Raw genomic sequence first — 18,638 nt, forward strand, 5'->3', positions numbered from 1 at the left:
GAGAAGGAGAAGCAGGCTCCCCACTGAGCAGGGAGCCCGATGTGGGGCTAGATCTCAGGACGCTGGGATCATGACCTGAGCCGAAGGCAGAGGCTTAACTGCTGAGCCACCCAGGCGCCTCATCCCTTTCATTTTTTAAAAAGCCTCACACGCAGGTAAAGCTCCGTGTTTGTTCAGAGCAAAGGTTCCGCCCTAATGAAACAAAATAACGGCAGCCACCAGCACAAGCTGATCAGGAGCGGTGGGCGCGTATTATTTACTAAAGAGCCTTTTAAACCGTACTGCGCTTGTTGCGTGGAAGCCTGGCGCGTCCTGGAAGCAGTGGCTTGAAGCAGGGAGGAGAGCCATTGGTCATACACACTTGTGTTGCAGATAAGTGATGCCCGACAGCCTGATCGCAAGGGAGGAGGGAGAAGATCTGGGGAGAGCGGGCATCTCGCCCACTAGATAGCAAGGGCTAGCTAATGCCATTTACCGTGGAGCAAGTGGCCCGTCCGGAGGTTCTGGAGATGGGGGGTTGTCATACAGCAAAGTGTCAGCTCTCATTCGGGAAAGCCGAGTAACTGATTTATAGGACTCTGAGTGCTCAGGTAGGTCTTACGTTTATTTTGTATCTAGTAAGCAGGTGGCAACAGAGGGATGTGGTGTGGGGGAAATAAAGAGCAAAGAGGTGCTTCTCTCTGATGGACAGGTGCTTTCTGAGTCGAATATGTCATTATTGTAAGGAGCTTAGACTTCTTCTACAAGCGCCGTGCCCCCTGTGTAAAATAGCCCTTAGTCTGTCTCCCCAAAACACGGGGCAGCCCTAAGACGGCACAGCCTCGGGGCATCGACCCGGTGCACACATGATCCCTTCTAATGAGTTTTGTGATTTGAGATGTCAGGAGGTGAGCTGTGTTGTTGGTGGCTGATAGAGTTGCCTGGGAAGGAGCGAGGGCCTGGGCCCGTGCTCAGATGGAGTGTGGGCTGGGGACGTGTGCCGGGGGCAGCTGTCACGATCGAGAATCAGGCTGACCTGCTGTGCGGCTGGGTGAGTTCTGAGGTGGGATGGGCTTGTGGCAGTTCAGCTCTCTCTTGAAACCCAGTGGACAGAGACTCCACGTGGGAAGTCCCGATCACGGGTCCAGGCCTGGGGCCTGGGACTGGCCAGAGCAAAGCAAGACTCTGGGCAGTAGCATGGGCCCGTTGGAAGACAGATCTAGAACCTACAGCAAGATTGGACGCTGGACTGGGAAACGTAGCAGGAAAGGTCAGGGCTGGCCTGACCCACCAACAGGGTAGACCCACTGAGGAAGGAGGAGGGAGCCATAAGGGATGCTTCTGGGGCCCTGAATGGGTGACTTGAGCAAAGGGAGCTTGGATGGGGCTGTGTGTGTGTCCTAGCAGTCAGGGCTGGGCTCCCGGGTCCCGGGTTGAGTGGTACGTTTCCTTTCGGGATGTACCCATGAGAGGGCTTCTGAGCCTTCTTCCTCTTTGAGAAGTGCTTCCCCAGAGAGGCATCCTAGAGGCTGGGTGAATTCTGCTTAGACAGCAGCTAGTCTTTGAAACACCATGTCTTAGATCGGTGATGAGCAGGGGGGCCGTCTGGTGATGCCGTCTAAGGGTCTGGGGAAAGCAGAGGTGCATACAAAGGGCAGACCTGAAGCCCGCGAGCACCCAGATGGTGTCCCGTGACCCCAGCCTGTCCTTGGTTCTGCCTGCTGTGCATCCTGGGTGGCAGTCCTGGAACCACACCAGAGCCGGGGATTGGACCCTGGGGACGGTGCCGAGGACTTCGTCAGACTTCCAGAAGCTGGGTAGCTGCTGCGTTTACGGACGGAGTGGCATTTTGTGTTGGTTTTTTCACCTTGACCTCTCTGAGGTTAGGGAAGAGTCTCTCTGCTATTCCAGTTTAAAGGAGGGGTTTATGGTGGGGAAGGAGGGTCCTACATATTCTAGATTCTTGAGATGTCAGAGCCCAGGGAAAGCTGGGGATCGGAGAGGTGGGGATAGGCTCAGGAGCCCCTGGCCTGAGGATTTTGAGTGTCTGGTGCTTTGAAAGAAAACAGACTTTATTTTTTAAGAGCAGTTTTTAGGTTTATAGCAAAATTGTGGGGAAAGTACAGGGTTCGATCCACTCCCTGTCCCAGCACACGGACAGCCTCCCCCATCATGAGCGTCTCCCCACTCACTGTGAACATGGATGAACCTGCGTCCTCATGGAAAGTCCACAGCTGGCACTGAGGTTCACTGTCGGGGGTGGGGGTACCTTCTGTCGGACAGCTCCCTCGTGGCAAGGATACCGTAATATAGAGCATCCCATGACGTAGTTTTACTGCTCAGAAAACCCTCTGCTGCACGTACTCATCCCTCCCCAGACCCCTCTCCAAGCCCTGGTCACCGCTGTTCTGCCTACTGTCTTCACGGTCTTCCCTTTTCCAGAATGTCTGATAGCTGGAACCGTACGGTAGGTGGCCTTTCCCACCTGATTCCTTGTCCAGTGATCTGCACTTAAGGTTCCTCCGTGTCTTCGCGTGGCTGTCCGGGGCTTGCTTTGCTCCTTCTCGTCACCGTCTCCTCTGTGGGTCTTCACCGTGGCGATTGTCACGTCACCCCACTTGCAGACCCCGAGGTCTGGATGCTGGTGAAATGCCCAGGTGGAGCGTCCCGCCCCGTGTTTGAGAACACGACGTACCCAAGAGCTCGCATTCAGAGCAGGCCAGAAATGGTCTGTGGGTTGTGGAGGTGGTCTTTTCTGTGAAAAGAATTTGTGTCAAGCATTTCTTAAAAAAGAAGTCGTCTTTTTTAAGGTGAGCACGGATCTCGTTACGTACAACAGCTCTGGGGATGGAAGGAGCGCCCCAAACATGTGGCCCAACTCTTCCTCTTTTAAAACGTTCTGCGGGTGCGGAGCAAGAATTCACAGACGTTCCGCCCCTAGGAATTTTCTGTTTCTGAAGAGATTTAAGCAGAGGGAAGTGCTGCAGAACTGAAGAGAAGTATGATTTTAAGGGTTTTTGTAATTATTATTTTTCTGGTTGTCTCCAACCAGCCGACAGAGCTGTTTAAGCATTGTGGATTAAACAATGCAGATTTTTAAAAAAGCCCGTTTGACATCATTACACAATGGTGACTAATAGCCCCCAAAAGCCCATCGTGGACCATAGAAAGGAGTTACTGCCATTAAAATCATCTTTAATGATTTTTTCACGCTAGACAGTTATGTGAAGTCATTAGTATCTGACCAGCTTATTTCTTAGAAAATTCTATGATGACTGTCTTCTGAGACTGTCATAAAGCAAAATAATTTGCCAACCCACACCAACTTTCCACCACCCTCCAACAGAATCAAAACAAAACTCTCGAAAATCTCCAAAGAAAATAAAATTTAAAGCCTATTTTCTGGTTTAAATGTTTTATGGCCCTTCAGAGATTAAGGGATGATTTATATGCCTTGTTTAATGTTATTGGGAGTGATACTGAATCCCAGATTTGTTTTTTGAAATGAATAAAGCACCATTTTTTTCATTCTTCATCTGTACATCTAATGTGTAATTTGTTAGTCCATCAAAATTAATGTTAGATCCCTAATGTACATGGAGTTTTAGATTTATAAGTCCCCTTAATGGTCCTTTCAGTAAAGTGTATGTATTTATGGGGCCTGCCAGGTTGGATTTCTGCAAAAGCATTTCTGCCAGAAGGACGTTCACATAAATAACCAACTGGCAAATAAGTGTCAATTAAACGTTCTATTAGCGTAGTTGGTAGCAACTCTTTAACAAATATTTAAGTGCAGTATATTAGATTAAATTTAATTTTTTTGAAACGCTTGCCTACTTAGCTTCTCAGTGTAACTCATCTTTCTGCTGTCAAAAGCATGTTTCCTTTCACATTTAGAGGAATGTAGGTTGACTTTGCCTGTGTATGAATATGGCTTGCTAAAAGTACAGTTGGCCCTTGATCTCGACGGGTTTGTACCACACGGGTCCGCTTATACGTACATATTCTTGTTTTTTTTCGATACATACAGTTCAGTACCGTAAATACATTTTCTTACGCTTTTCTAAATGACTTTAAGAATACATTATAGATTACATTTAACGTGCGTACATATACGAGGGATTTGTTAATCAGCAGTTTATGTTTCAGTCACGGTAGGCTGTTAGTAGTTAAGCTTGGGGGAGTCAGAAGATGTATTTGGATTTTGACTGAACAGAGGGTCGGCTCCCGTCACCCCCCATTACCTGCCTTGACACCCTACATTGTTCAAGGGTCAACTGTATTATGAAGATTTTTAAGTGGTTTTTAGAAGCACAGGGATTGGGTTATTATTGATTTTTTCTTCTCATTTTCATGGTCCCCTTTATTTTTTTTCTTTCCCATTTTTAGTCTCTGGGGATTTTGACCTTATAGCACATCTGAGGTCCTTGATTGCATGGTTTATGTATCAGGATACAACTTAAATGTCTGTTACAAAAAGACCTCCCATATGTTGTGGCTCACGGTCATTTAGAAGCTTGTCCCTCCTTCCGGCAACAGGTCAGGGATGAGTGGTTCAGGATGGGGGACCTCAGCACCACTGGGTGATGGAAACTCGAGTCTCCTTCATGTTCCCAGCAAGAAAGACAGAAGGAGAGAGTCCTGGGCCTGCTGCTCACCTTCCGTGGGCCAGAATTCAGCACATGGCCATCCCCTGTTGCAAAGGAGGGTGGCAGATGTGCTCCGCAACCGTGGAGCCCAGCTTCGTAGCTGAAACTCCCCAGGTATGGAAGCTGCTTTTGCCAAGAGAAGTAAGGGGGAAAATGGTCCTCAGGGACAGTGCACAGTGTCTGCTACAATGCATTTGGCTAACAAACACTTTTTTTAGGGTAACTATTTCATCTTTCCAAATATCTCAAGGAAAATGTAAAAGTGCTGGAAATATAAAGCCAAACCAAACTGTGTTTTTTTTTTTTTTTTTCCATTAGGGAGTGAAAATGCATTTTCTGTAGGTGGTAAAGTATCTTAAATTTCTAGCTTGTAGCATTTGCTCTTGATTTAATATACGTGCTTCTCCCCTGCATTGTTAACTTCGAAAGAGACTGATGGCCCATGATATGATTGCCTTTCTCATAGTTGGGGTACACCAGCAATACTCTTCACTGTGCTTTTAAGGTGTACCCCAATCTGGGGCAGAAAAAAATCACTTACTACTTCTGCATTTCTGTGTGCTTAAATGTGTCATATTGGGCCTAGATTCCATTTTTTCATTTTCAAATCCTGTTTTCTTAAGCTCGAGTTTATCAGTTAATAGGTGTACAATATCTTTAAGAGACATTGCTTCTTGGCCTTTTGGCTCATATCGAGTGTAGTATCTGTTCTTATCTGTTTAGTATTTTCAAGAGACCAGCAGTTCTAAGAGGCTTGTTTTAAAAATTTGCAGTGTCTTGTTATAGCCTGCAAAAGACCCTCACTCCCAAATTCAGTGTTTTTAACTATGTAAGATGACCACGTGGAGTAAAAGGAGCCCCTCCTCCCCCCGACCCCGGCCCCCAGACCTAGCAGTGTATCATTTTAGAACATGCTGTGGACAAGAAGATCCTGCACGTGTCTCGGAAGACAAAAGAACAAACAGTAGTTTGATTGAGTTACTTTGCACAAAGAGAAAAAAGCGAAGGTCACAGGATGTATATTCTGTGATGTTGTACAGTCAAATGTGAGGCTCAGAGTTCAGCCAGCAGCTCTGGCCATTTGGGACCTTAGCGTCGAATGGGGAGTTTGAGACGTGAAGACGACAGAGTTCAGCTGTTTGATGCCTTTATTCTTGCCCTGGAACACGGTAAGGGCGTAGTGCTTAGCCGGGTAGTGGGGACTCGTTCCGATTTCAGTAGCATCAGTGGTTTTAAGCAGACCGTTTCTCAGGGCTCAAAGTAGGATTGTAAACTGTGGTTGAAGCTTCCACCCCGATCAGATTACATTCCAGTCATTTTGTGGGATTCCTTGTGAGAAACCGAAGAGGGCTGAGGGCCGTTTACACAAAGACTGAGTACCACGTTTGGCTGGTGTGTCTGATGGGCGAGCGGAGAGGGCAAGCTTGGACCTCCGTGTCTTCGGGATCGATGGCAGCATCCTCGTTGATATCCATCACTTGGCGGTTGTAGACTTGGCCACAGAATAAAGGGTGTCAAAAAGATTTTTGAAGATACTACTTCACGTTAAGCTTTGATTTTCTTATTTCGGTCTATGTGGTGTGGTCTTGAAGGGACTCCGACTTTTAGAAAGGTCTGGGGAACCTGCAAGCTCTAGAATCTGGAAATCTTTTTTATAAGTTGGCCCAGTCTTCATGGATGGGGAAGCGGGATTTTCTACTTTCCACCTCTTGCTGGGACGATTTTGTTTCTGGGGGACCTCCTGGCTCTGCCTCCCTGTCCACCCCTACCCTGTCTTCCATCTCTTTCCCTGTGGGTCCTCTTTTGCTGCTGATTTTGCTGCCTGAGATCCCTTCCACCCTTCTTCTATCATCCGTGTATCAGAGCTCATAAAAAATTGAAGTATGAATTACAGATGTAACAGCCAAAGAAGAACTTTCTTTGTGCCCTCTTTTCTTTCAAGATGTCACACCCACATGTTGGTCTCATGTTCCTGACCCATGAAGGCAAAAGTGCCTAAGACTTGAGCCTTAGGCAGGGACAGATCCATGTAGGTGTGCACAGCACAGGGGTCCCACCAAGAGCCCTTGACTAATGTAGTCACATGAAAACCTGCCGTGGCTTCTTATTGGAAGCGTATGAATAATTGTCAGTTGGTGGATGGTATTTGGGTCAGTAGATGAGAATACTATTAAGAGTGAACATTTTCTCCTTTCATCTTACTGAATTTTCAGGAGACTATGACAACCCTGCCAAGAGCTTAGAGGAGTTGTGGACGTGGAGTCCCATTTTCTGCCCCTTCACCTGAAACCTCCCATGGCCTTACTAGTATGTTCCTAAATCAGAGTTATAAGCTCATTCTGCCTGAATCAGTGTTGGTTTTCTTACATAGGAAGGTTCCTGGCACTGTGTTCTTTTTATTTTTTTAAACCCCCAACACGTCTCTCTTCCTTTTCCCCAACGAACGCTATTATAATTCTCCCGAAGACATTGTATCATGGGTAATATTGCTTTTACTTTTAATTTGTGTTAGAGTAGTTTATGTCTTGGGTCTTTTAAGTAATGGTTTCCTGGTAGTTTTGGATAAAACAAATGACATAGGACAGTGATGATTACTTTTTCTTAAAATTGGAGTTAGGTATATACACTTATATATTTTTTTTGATTGGAAGACTTACTATCGATAACTTAATCTTGTAGTCTTTCACTCCCTTCAGAATATTCTAGAAGGGTATTCTGAGTTCCCCATTCCACTGTGTATGCAAGTGGATTTGTTCAGGATGCACATTTAAGGGTGCAGCCATATCATGTTGGTAATAGGCTAAGAAATGTGATCTGAACACATGATTTTCATAGTTTTTCGGTCATAAATTGATCTGTATGGGAATCCCCTTTAGATTAGTATCAACTGGCTGTTAGTTTTTGAGGTTCTCCCACTGGGAGGGCTTGGTACCTCCACACTGAACATGTGGTAGATCCATTTTAATGAGACAGTGAGCTGCGGACCAGGTAGGTTTAAGAAGACAAAAATAATTAATGGCCAAAGTCGTCAACTTCTCAACACTATGTTGCCACATTCTGCTAAAATCTGGAGCTCTAATCATTACTTGCTGTGGTTTGCAACTTTTCTTTTTCCTAACGAATGTCAAAATACTCTTCCTGTTCTGCTTTTAAAACTCTTTTATTGTGGGAAATTTCCTTATACCCAAAAGTAGATGATCTACATGGTGACCGCCCCCCCCATTTGCCCATTGCCTGACATCGATCATGGTCAATTCAAAGCCAACTTTATAAAATCAATACTCCCACCCATTTCGCCAGCCTGTATTATTTCTGAAGCAATGACTAGCCTTCGTCATGTCATTTGTAAGTATTTCAGTAAGTGTCTCTAATGGATAATTCTGCACAGGCTTGTACAGAGTAATGAGAAGCTGTGGAGATTGCAAGACTTTTTATTTACAAAATGGTTTTTACAAAGTAGAACCACATATTTGTTTAAAAATATTCTTCTATTGGAAGTGAAATGAAGTCTAGTTCCTCAAAATTTTTGGATTAATAAAAATTAAAATCAGATCATCACCTTCCTGCTGCCCCCCGAAACCCAAAACAAAAGGAATGCTATTTTTATTATAGCATTGATGAGTTAAGAGCTGTGAATTTCCATTTTTCTTCCATTGGGAGACCCAGGATGAACGTCAGATTTAAATGTCGTTGTTTTCAGTTAAACTTCTGTGATAAAAGTGGCTTTGTGTTACCAAACAGCTGTAGAGTTTCCGTGTTTTGCATTTTCAGATGTCCTGGCGAGTTAGCACTAATCCTATCCTATGTGATAGGAGCCTTTTGGCTCTCTTGCTGGAGTGAGCAGAGGTAGCAGTAAGCCCTGAAGAAGGTCAGGCATTGTCTTGGGTTCAATGTCCAACATCTAGAGTGAATTGATTATGTGTTAATATGGTGGTTACTATTATTTTATTTTATTTTATTTTTTCAAGTAGGTTCTATACCCAACATGGGGCTTAAACTCATGACCCCAACATCAAGAGTCATATGCTCTACTGTCTGAGCCAGCCAGGTGCCCCCTGACGTAGTTATTTTTAATTGTTTTCCTTTAGAGACAGTTTTAGGAGTGGGAAGCATGGAGTTGCCATGTATCCAGAAGTTCGCTTTGCTGGAAAGATGAGTCTAGTCTATCTAGAGCCTCTGAAACTGGCCTTTGGCTGTGCTGAGTGCTCCTGGTTCCTTGAATGAATTTCATTTGTCTACTAGGCCAATTGTTAAAGAATCCTTGTACTCTGTCCCAGTTACCTTGTGAAAAGTATTATTATTTTTAATCAACCAACTTCTTCTTTTTTTTTTTTTGTTAGAGAAAGTACGAGCAGGGGTGGGGGGTGGAGATTCAGGCACGGGTAGAGGGAGAGAGAAGCTCAAGCAGACTCCCCTCTGAGCTCAGAGCCCGATGCAGGGCTTCATTTCATGACTCTGACATCATGACCTGAGCTGAAATCAAGAGTCAGAAGCTTAACTATTAAAAATGTTATTTATTTTCATTTCAGAGAGGGGGAGGGCAAGCTTAGCAGGGGGGAGGGAGGAGATGTCTGCATCTTAAGAACATGTAATTCCGGGGAAGTTCGTGTGCACTTTGGTCCTGGGTTTGCAGCATTCCAAAGTGATTCTCTAGGGGTAAGTGCCCTCTCCATCTGCTGAATTCACTTTCCCACTTTGTAGATTTCCTCACTGGTTAGCCCTCAGCAGGACAAGCCAGGTTTTCAAAATTTTATTTTATTTTTTCCAGTGTTTATTGCTGGCCTTTCTTTTTAGCCATTGTTGCCATTGGACCGTGGGAGACAATGGAAGGAGTTGGTTTGGTTTAGGACTGTTCGTGTGGAGGACTTGGGCTAGCATGGATACAGAAACACCAAAGTGTCCAAAACATCAGTAGAAAACTCTAGAGACAAGGGACAGCTCAGCAGAGTTTGCTGTGGTCTTAAACCTGTGAGATGCCGCGGTATGGGGATCCAGGCTGGTGAGGGTTTGTATTCTAGAAAGGATTGCAAGATAGAACTTGAAATGAACTGAGAACCCGAGTGATTGGGATTCTCGGTGTGAAAGTCACCACCCCTTGTCCTCAGGATAGATACAGGGACCCCGTCATGCTGGAGGGGGTGCTGGAGCTCTGAGGGCCTGGGAACCCAGACCTTAAAACAGATGACCTGGCAAAGATAGCTTTTCTTCTGAAAGCAGACAGTCTACGTTTTCTATCCTTGGGCCTCATCACAGGTGCCCACACCACGGGACGCTTGAGTCATTTGGAATATTTGCAAGCTTTCCAATAAACTGTTAATGAAACAGAGAGAAGAGCTGCCTGTCTAAATCAGTGCACATATTACTTCATTGTACATGTTGTCATGGTGCATATTATCAGCGGAAAAGAACCAGGACTCTTCTCTTTTTCACTGGATTAATCGAGCAGGATAGAGAAAGTACTCCCGACGTCGGCACTGCAAACAGTTGACACTACTAGTGCGTGGTCTTTGTTCCTGGAGTTTTCCTCATCTGATATTCTCTGTCTTGTGTCCTTCCCACCCCGTCCATCCCAAGGCTTCGGCTTCTGTCCCCTGTTGTAATGGTGCAATTTCTGGTCTCAGAAACCCTCCTGTCACCTAATTCAGGTGTCTCTTCCTGGGGACTTGTCGTGAATGATTGCATTTCTCATTCGGTGGCTCCTTTTTCTCTCGACTACCTCCTTTCATGTGATCATCACTCTCCTGTTAGTTCTTTCCGTCTGATTTCCAGCTACCCCTTACTTTCCTGCCTAATGACGACACCATTTTAATTTGCTGATACAAGACAAGATAAACCACAACCTTCTGCCAAAGTGGCTTTGGAGCGTGTGTCTGCGGCTCTGCCCTTCTGGCCTCCAAGCACCGATGAGGCTTTCCCCGGCCAGGCGGGTTCCTGCTCGCGTTCAGCTCTGTGCTTCTCCCATTTGTAAAACTCTTGTCGTGAGCCAGGAACTGCTATTGTATTCAGATAGAATTCTCGCTAATTCTAGTGTAAAGAAATTAGTGAGGAGAAAAGTAAAACATAATTATGTGGGAAAATAGGCTAATTTAATGACTCCATGAGCATATTTTACACTTTTATTATTTCAAGGCAATATTTCATTTGCAAATGATTTAGGATTTTTAGAACTGTTGGAACTGAGTGAATTAAGATGGGTCGAATTAAGTACTTTAATTTTCGTATGTGTTTGCCTGATATTTCACACCAGCAGGTGCAATACTCATTAAGGAAGTGTTTGTTTTCCCTTCGAGGTGTTTTCTTTGTAGTGATCGAGGGGTTCTCAGAAAAGGGCTAGTTATGCGTCACGCCATAAGGCACGATGGCCACAAATGCTTTGAGTACAGATGTAGTCACTAAAACAATCCCGTTAGAAGGTTGTAGCACGGAATCACTAGCCCATCACTTTCAGGTTTAATCCCTTGTTAGTGTCTAGTACTAAGAATGTAGTATCTTTTTCCTATTATGCTAAAAGCATTATTTCTGATTTGAACCCAAATTGAGCTCATTTGTAGGGTACCACACGTCCTACACACCAGAGCGGATGGATTCCCTTTCTAAGCAAATGTGGAATGTTCTGTGCAGTTTATATATATCTCTGTATTCCTAAACATGCTTTCAAGGCTGTTCCTTTTTTGAGAAAAGAGATGTTTATATGAAGTTTGCTTGTGCAAGATCTTTGTAGCAACCAGGAGGGCAGGCTTTATCCAGAAGCATGTGGCGGGTGGGGTCAGCGGGCAGTGCTGCTTACAGGTTTCACCACTGAGCTATGGTTTTTTTTTTTAGTTTATTAATTTATATAAGATGGGGTGGGGAGCACGAGCAAGAGAGGTTAAGAGAGGGAGAGAATCTCAAGCAGACCTCATGCCCAGCATGGAGTCTGACGTGGGTCTCCGTCTGAGGACCCTGAGATCACGACCTGAGCTGAAACCAAGAGTCAGATGCTTCCTTGACCGAGCCACCCAGGCGCTCCAAGCTATGTTTTTATTTCATGCTTCCTAAGGTAGTGTAATATGGTTGGATTGCAAGACATTGGGTCATGTTTTTATTTTTCTGATTTTTTTTTAACTGTAAAATATACATCCTATAAAATTTACATTGGATCATTTCTCAGTGTATAATTTTGGCATCAAGTTCGTTCCCACTGTTGTGCAACCATCGTCACCATCTAGAACTTTCTCATCTTCCCAGGCTGGAACTCTGTCCCCATTAAACCCTCACTCCCTCTTAACTCCTGCCCCGACCCCACACCTGGCATAGCTTTTGGTAACCCTTCTACACTATTTTGAATTTTTATCTGTCTGCCTTTCTTTCTTTGTTTCTTTCTTTCTTGAGCACAAGCAGGGTTATGGCAGGCAGAGGAAGATGCAGGTTCCCCGCTGAGCAGGGAGCCCAATGTGGGACTCGATCCCAGGACCCTGGGACCATGACCTGAGCAGAAGGCAGACGCTTAACTGTCTGGCGCCCCCTGTCTGCTTATCTCTGCTGGTAAATTCCTTGAAGCCAGGTTCTAGATTGTGCTTTCCCGGTTCCTGGAGCTTCAGAGAGGGGGATGTAGTCCAGGGCTGAGTGAGGCGGTCAGCAAATGAGACTGAATTCCGCAGGTCAGCCCAGAAGCACTGGCCTCGGGACAGAACTTATTAGGGGAAGCTGAGGGGTTATTGCTGTATTTATGAAGAGCTGTGGAAAATCCTCTTATCTTCCTGGCGACAGAACAATGCTCTCACCTCAGGTCGCTGTCGGTCTAGGTCTCGGTTCTCGCTGTGGTCCGCACATGATTGGGAACACGTGGTGTGGGTCCTGGGCCTGGGATTTTAATGGCACTTCTCTGTTAGCTTCTGATTCCACTTTGGTATGGTCAAGAGAGGGAAGTAATTCCAAACAGAAGTTTTGTTTTTAGGTCTGAGTTGGAGCTAATGAAAAAGCCCAGCTACTGTGAAATGTGTGGCAGCACAAAGTGTGAGCCCCAGGGCGGGTCCCAGGGCCCGGCTTCTGGCTGTGCTCTGGTTCTGTCTTTGTAAAAGGAGGGAGCGAGACCCAGAGATCTCAGAAGGAGTCTCCATCCTGTTATCCGGGCAGGTGGCCGGGACAGTGAGCCACTGGGCAGCCGCGGGGTGCACTTGACTTTTTTCTCCTTCTATGTCAGTATTTGATGATTTGATCCCGTTGTCAGCAACTGAAGGTTTTGTTGCTGGAAGTAAACTGTGTGTCCCTGGGCTCCGAGGGCAGCGTGGGGTTAGGATGCACGGAGAGTTCCTCCTGCCCCTTGCTGGGACCGCTCAGCGGTGCGGTCTTCCCAGACACGAGGCATTTCCCAGGTAAGCTGCGACGTGCACAGAGTCCTTCAGGTCCGTGCTTTCCCTACTTACCATTCCACAGCTGCTTCTGCGTTTCTCTCCTTCATGTGTTTCCTTAACACCAGCGCTCTATGTTGTCAGTCTTAAAGGCAGATGAGGTTAAAACAAAAGGGAAAGAAGAAATAAGACAGGAGGGAAAGCAGGAAGGAAGGTCCGGGGAGGGAGAGGACGTATCTTTCTTTCCTGTTGCACCAAAGGGGACAGTTGGTGCTGCGGAGAAGTTTCTAGAAGCAGCCTGGGCTGAATGCGATATCATAAGCATCCAGTTTGCCAATGTTCTCCTTAGCAGAGATGTTCAGAATGTTCTATAACAAGCCTCTGAAGACACTTTGACCCTTGAGAACTCCGGACACCTGCACGTTGGAAACCCTCCAGAGTTCTCTTCCCCACAGGGGTAATACCCACAGGTGCTGCATCGGTACCCACAGGTGTCCACAGGCACTGAGTCAGTGTCCACTTGTGCCCGGGGTACTGAGTCGCTAGGCGCCGCTGTTTGGCAGGCATTACAGTAAGCCCTACAAGCTTTATTGGATGCAGTGTTTGGTCTTGAAAGATATTTGAATTGTTCTCTCCATATTTTTTTTGTTGGTGCCTTTTTTCTATTTTTCCCTATTGCAAGTGGATAGCAAGTCACAAAGCTAAATTGTGGCCAGAGGAAGTTATTTCTCTTAGGCTCATGGCATTACTGAGGCGTCTCAGGGACAGAAGCAGGACGTGCAGTCATGAGCGGTGATACCAGATTCCTCGGTTCTCCGTTTGTGTGTTTCTGCATTCCTTTGACGCACCTTCACAGAAATACCCACGTTTTAATGAAACACTTTTCTTTCCCCCCCCCGAGGGGAGTTAAAGCAAATGGCCCACTGGACTTGTTTCCAGCTGGCTTCTCATTAAAGCATTTTATAAGTAGAGGGGACTGAAAGTTGTTAAAATTTGTCAAGCCTCTTTTTCTTTTATGAGGATAAATAAGTATATGTTAGTTTAATATAAACAGTGAACTTACTGAAGGATTCCTCACCTTGTCCATACCTTTCTTCCCCGGTTAAAGCACACTGTTAGGAATAAGCACCAATGGTAGCCCTGTTACTTAGATCAACGTGAATTAGTGCTGTTCATGTTCCTTTTATCTTGTCATGCCACTGGGTAAACTGTGGGGTTCTTCAGAGAACAGAACACGTTGGATGGATGTAGACAGAGAGAGAACTATAAAAGCAGGTTTACTGTAGGAACCGGCTCACAGGGTTATGGAGGCTGAGTGGTCCCGTGACCTCCGTGTGGAGGCTGGGGACCAGGAGGGCCAGTGGGGTGAGTCAGCCCCAGTCCAAGAGCCTGGGAACCAGGGGCTGATGGTCTAAGTCCTGAGTCTGCGTCTGAAGGGCCAAGAAGCAGAAGCAGCGATGTCTGAGGGCAGAAGGAGACGGGCGGTCCCAGCTTGTACAGAGAGCGGATTTGCCCTTCCTCTGCATTTTGCTCTGCTCAGGACCTCAGTGGATGGGATGACGCCCACCCACCCACACTGGTAAAGAGATCTTCTTTAGTCAGTTCACTGGTCAAATGCTCATCTCTTCTGGAGACACCCTCACACGAACCCAGGAATCATGCTTTGCAGCTGTCTGGGCGTCCCTCTGCCCAGTGACATTAACACCGTTGTTGTCTCACCAAGAATATCTGGAGCATCCTTCTTGGTCCCCGGAATGTAGACTCAATGCCTTCTTGGCTACCCTTTCTTACCTTAGTCGAGAACCTTCATTGGAAAAACTCCAAAGAAACAGAACGGAGTATAAAGCTGTGGTTCCCGGAGGAGCTGTAACGATTCTCCGTTGTTTGGCTCAAGGATGCATGTGGGTCAGACATAGCACGGAAGCCGTGCCTCTTGGGGTCTTTGTCACTTCATCTGTGAAGTGGGAGCATGAGGCCAGATCAGAGTGCTCAGTGTTGGCTGCAGGATGGGGGCTAGGAGGAGACGGACGATGTTTTAGAGAGATACCTCCCAAGCGGCTGGGCTAGAGGAGGAGGGGTGTAAGAGACAAACACTATTCTGGAAAAGCTCTCCATGCGGGAGCGCACTTTGGTCGCTCATTCCTCCTGGGAAAATGACATTCGGTGTTTATAAGGCGAAGACTGTTGGATTCAGGAGCATAGTGGGATACGGACACTTAAAGGTTGTTATTTGAGATTCTTGTAATGGTCAATTTTGACCTGGTTTTCTTGTCCAAATACACAGCGAGAATTCTTTCCCTTTTGAAAAAAATTCACAGGCTCCCAGTGAGATGGTGTGTCAGGCCTCGTTATATGTGCTGCGGAGTGATGGAAGGGGGAGAAGAGATCTTAGCAGGTGGGAGATTTACTAGACATGGCTCACAATGAGATTCTTATTTCTGTACAGTAACGTGATGGGTGAGGAAGGTCTGATAGGCTGGAGTGCTCATGTCAGGATGGGATGTAGGAAAGAAGTCACAGCAGGAGATCAGTGGGCATGGCTTTTAAAGAAAACAGAAACAAAAACACCCTCCCCTTGTGCCGTGTCAGGGCGTGGAGAGCAGGGGCGGATGCCTGGCTCTCTCCCAGGCCTGCTGCCCCTGAGTTGGATGGAACCACGCTGGAAAACGATGTCAGACTCCAGACACTCACCCTGCATTTTCAACAGAATGAATCAGAGGGAGGAAAAAGGCACCAGGAGTCTCTTTTCCTCTGCTTCCTGCCACAACAAAGAGGTGTTCTGATCAGAGACGGGTTTTATAGAAGCAACAAAAATTAAATAAGCACACGTGACTGGGGGAAGAGCAGGCTGTAGGTGAGACAAGAGACAGACGGACAGGGACAGAGCGGGGGCAGTGGGGAGGAGGAGGAAGGGAGAGGGAGCGATACGCTTTGGCTAGGGTGGCCTAGCTCGATGGTGTTTTCTTGATTAGGTAATTATGGTGATTACCAATTACTAAGTGCAGCTTCTAGCTGACACACCTCCTGGGGGGGGCGGGCTCACCGCAGCTGCCTGAGGAAGGGTTCAAAGGCTGTGTGATGTCTGTCCATGAGGCCACGGGGTGCTGATGTACTCAGCTGACATGCATCCTCCAAATGGGACAAAAGGCATTAATTACGTTCGATCATAACAAGTCAGGGGATGTGACTCAAGTGAATTCTGGGGCGAGCCGGAGAGGGAGTAGGCCTACACGGCGACCTGATGGGAGTCTCCCAACAGCGGCATTGGAAATAGCTGGTCTAGTTACTTTGGAAAACGGTGGGAATTGTTGTAAAGTTAACCGCAAGTACTGATTTCTTTCAGGGTGTTCGGTAGCGGAATCTTGAGAAGTAGGCTGCAACACAGTTGTCAGAGAATAGAGAGAGCTCCCCACATGAAAAAGCCTTCACCAGCCATTCTTGAGGCAGAGGATGAAGAGATTTCTAGATGCGGACTGAGGGTGGTCCCTGGGGCCAGACTGACCATAGGGAAACTTCCTCCCTTTCCAAAAACCCTGAGGCACATCTTCAGAGGCTTGTCAGACCCCTGCGGGTTTGCCAGCTATGGTGGTTTTAAATAGAACTCCATGTCTCTCATTGAGGGTGGAGTCTGGTCTCTTCTTCTGAGGCCAAGTCACAAAAGGCCATGTGACGGCTACCGTATCGGCTGGAACAGGAGCCCTTGGGAGCCTGTGCCACCACGGACTGATGCCCTTAACGCTGTGAGGATGCCAGCCAGGGGTTACCCCCCCGGCCTTGGAGTCTCCCAGCCAAGGCCCTGGTATTTGTGGAGCAGAGGCAAGCCAGCCCTCGGTGCCTGGACCGGTGTTTGAGGCTACTCCATGCTGGGCTCATTTGTTATGCGGCAGTACCACAGTGCTGCTCCCCTCGGCGCTTCTCAAGCTTGCGCTCGATGGGGCTCATCCTGCATGCACTCCCATTCTCACTCCGCCTGCTCTGTGGTCGCTGGCGGCTCCTCGGACTAGACTTGCCAGCACGCAGCACGGTTCATGAGAAGCTCTCTGTAACCCGGACACCTGGCATCTGAGCAGAGGCTCTTCTTTCTGTTTATGGACTTGGGTGGAAACGCGTCTGTCCACGGTCTTCTCAACCTCTGCTGTGAATGTTTGCTGGTCTGTGGAAGGCTGCTGTGATGGTACCGGTGTTGGAGGTCATGTCGTGGATTTATAACCTCGCTGTGTCCATGTGGAAGTGGGAAGAGTTTTGACCCTGCTGAGAAAAAGAGCCACATCTTTGTGTCCTAGCCAGTGAATGCTAGATGCTTGGTAGCCTCTCATGTGTTCCCAGGAAGGCTGAGTTTGGGAGAAGAAGGAGAGATGAGGCAAGCTGTCAGGGTTTCCAAGGCTCATGGCTGTTGAGTCTTATCATGGTAGATGTGTGTGATGGTCGAGATACTTCAGAAATCATCCAAAAGGGCATGATCTGCCATTACAAACTTGGAAGGACATTGCTTGATTGGTTATAAGTCAACAAGGAGAGGTAATTCCTGGGTTCCAACCATCAGAGAAGGTAGTCTTGGTCTCCTGTTCAACAGAAATGGACAAGAGGTTCGAGGGCTACAAATTTGAACTCTTAACAGTTTCCTTGTAGGAAATAATTTATAAACAAATAATTATAAAACTTATAAACAAATAATTTTTTAAAGATACAAATATTTTTGTACAAAGAGGGGAAACATTAGTCTTGCAGGTGTGAAAGAAAGATGATCTCTGGAAGTGAGTTCTATCTGGGACTCTTAGGATTTCGGTGTTTACTTCGCCAAAGAGGAAAGTGTTTTGTTCAGAATAGCATAGCCATGTGCAGAACCTTGAAAGTGGTTGTAAACCATACACAAAAATTACATAAATATAACTCAATACATATTATAGGTCTAAATGTAAGATGTAAAACTATGAAACTTCTAGAACAAGCCATGGGGCAAAATCTTCATGACCTGGGGTTAGACAAAGAGTGTGTAGAGGTAAAACCAGAAAACAGTTGGCAAATTTGATTTCATGAAAGTTAAAAACTTCTGTTGTATGGGGGCACTTGGGTGGCTCAGTTGATTGAGTGTCTGCCTCTTGATTTTAGCTCCAGTCACGATCTCAGGGTTGTGAGATCGAGCCCTGAGTCGGGCTCCTTGCTGGGTGTTTAGCCTGCTTCAGATTCTCTCTCTCTCTCTCTCCCCCTCTGCCCCTTCCCCCTCCTCTAAAAAACAAAAACAAAAACAAATTTCTCCAGTGTGAAGGACTCTGTTGAAAGAATATGAAGACAAGCTGCTCCCTGGAGAAAAACATTTTCAAATCACATGCCTGGCAAAGGATTTGTGTTCAGAATCAAAAGGACTCTCAAAATTCAACATGGAGAAAAAAAATAACCCAATTAGAAAATGGGCAAAAGGCTTAAAAAGACATTACACCAAAGAGACACAGAGATGGCAGACAAGCCCATGCAGGTGTACAGTGTCATTGGCCATTAGAGAAATGCAAATTAAAACTGCACCAAGGTACTACAATACTCTTGTTGGAATTCTAAAATGGAAAAAAAAAAATCACTGATAGTACCAAGTGTTGGCAAGGATATGGAGCAACTGGAACTCTCGTACATTGTTGGAGAGAAAGTCAAATGGGAAATCCATTCTGGAAACAGTTTGATAGGTTTT

General features: G+C 46.3%; 1 protein-coding gene and 1 non-coding gene across 2 annotated transcripts in view; both read left to right on the forward strand.

Moving 5' to 3' along the window:
• SFMBT2 (Scm like with four mbt domains 2) overlaps positions 1 to 18,638 on the forward strand; it is a 219,976-nt gene that overhangs the window by 45,165 nt on the left and 156,173 nt on the right. The window lies entirely within an intron of this gene.
• LOC116881726 lies at positions 5,295 to 5,491 on the forward strand. The gene has a single exon (XR_004385473.1). It is a non-coding gene; the product is annotated as a U2 spliceosomal RNA (small nuclear RNA).

This window comes from Lontra canadensis, unplaced genomic scaffold (genome assembly GCF_010015895.1).
Source record: "Lontra canadensis isolate GAN:19392208 unplaced genomic scaffold, GSC_riverotter_1.0 scaffold76, whole genome shotgun sequence".
NCBI lineage: Eukaryota > Metazoa > Chordata > Mammalia > Carnivora > Mustelidae > Lontra > Lontra canadensis.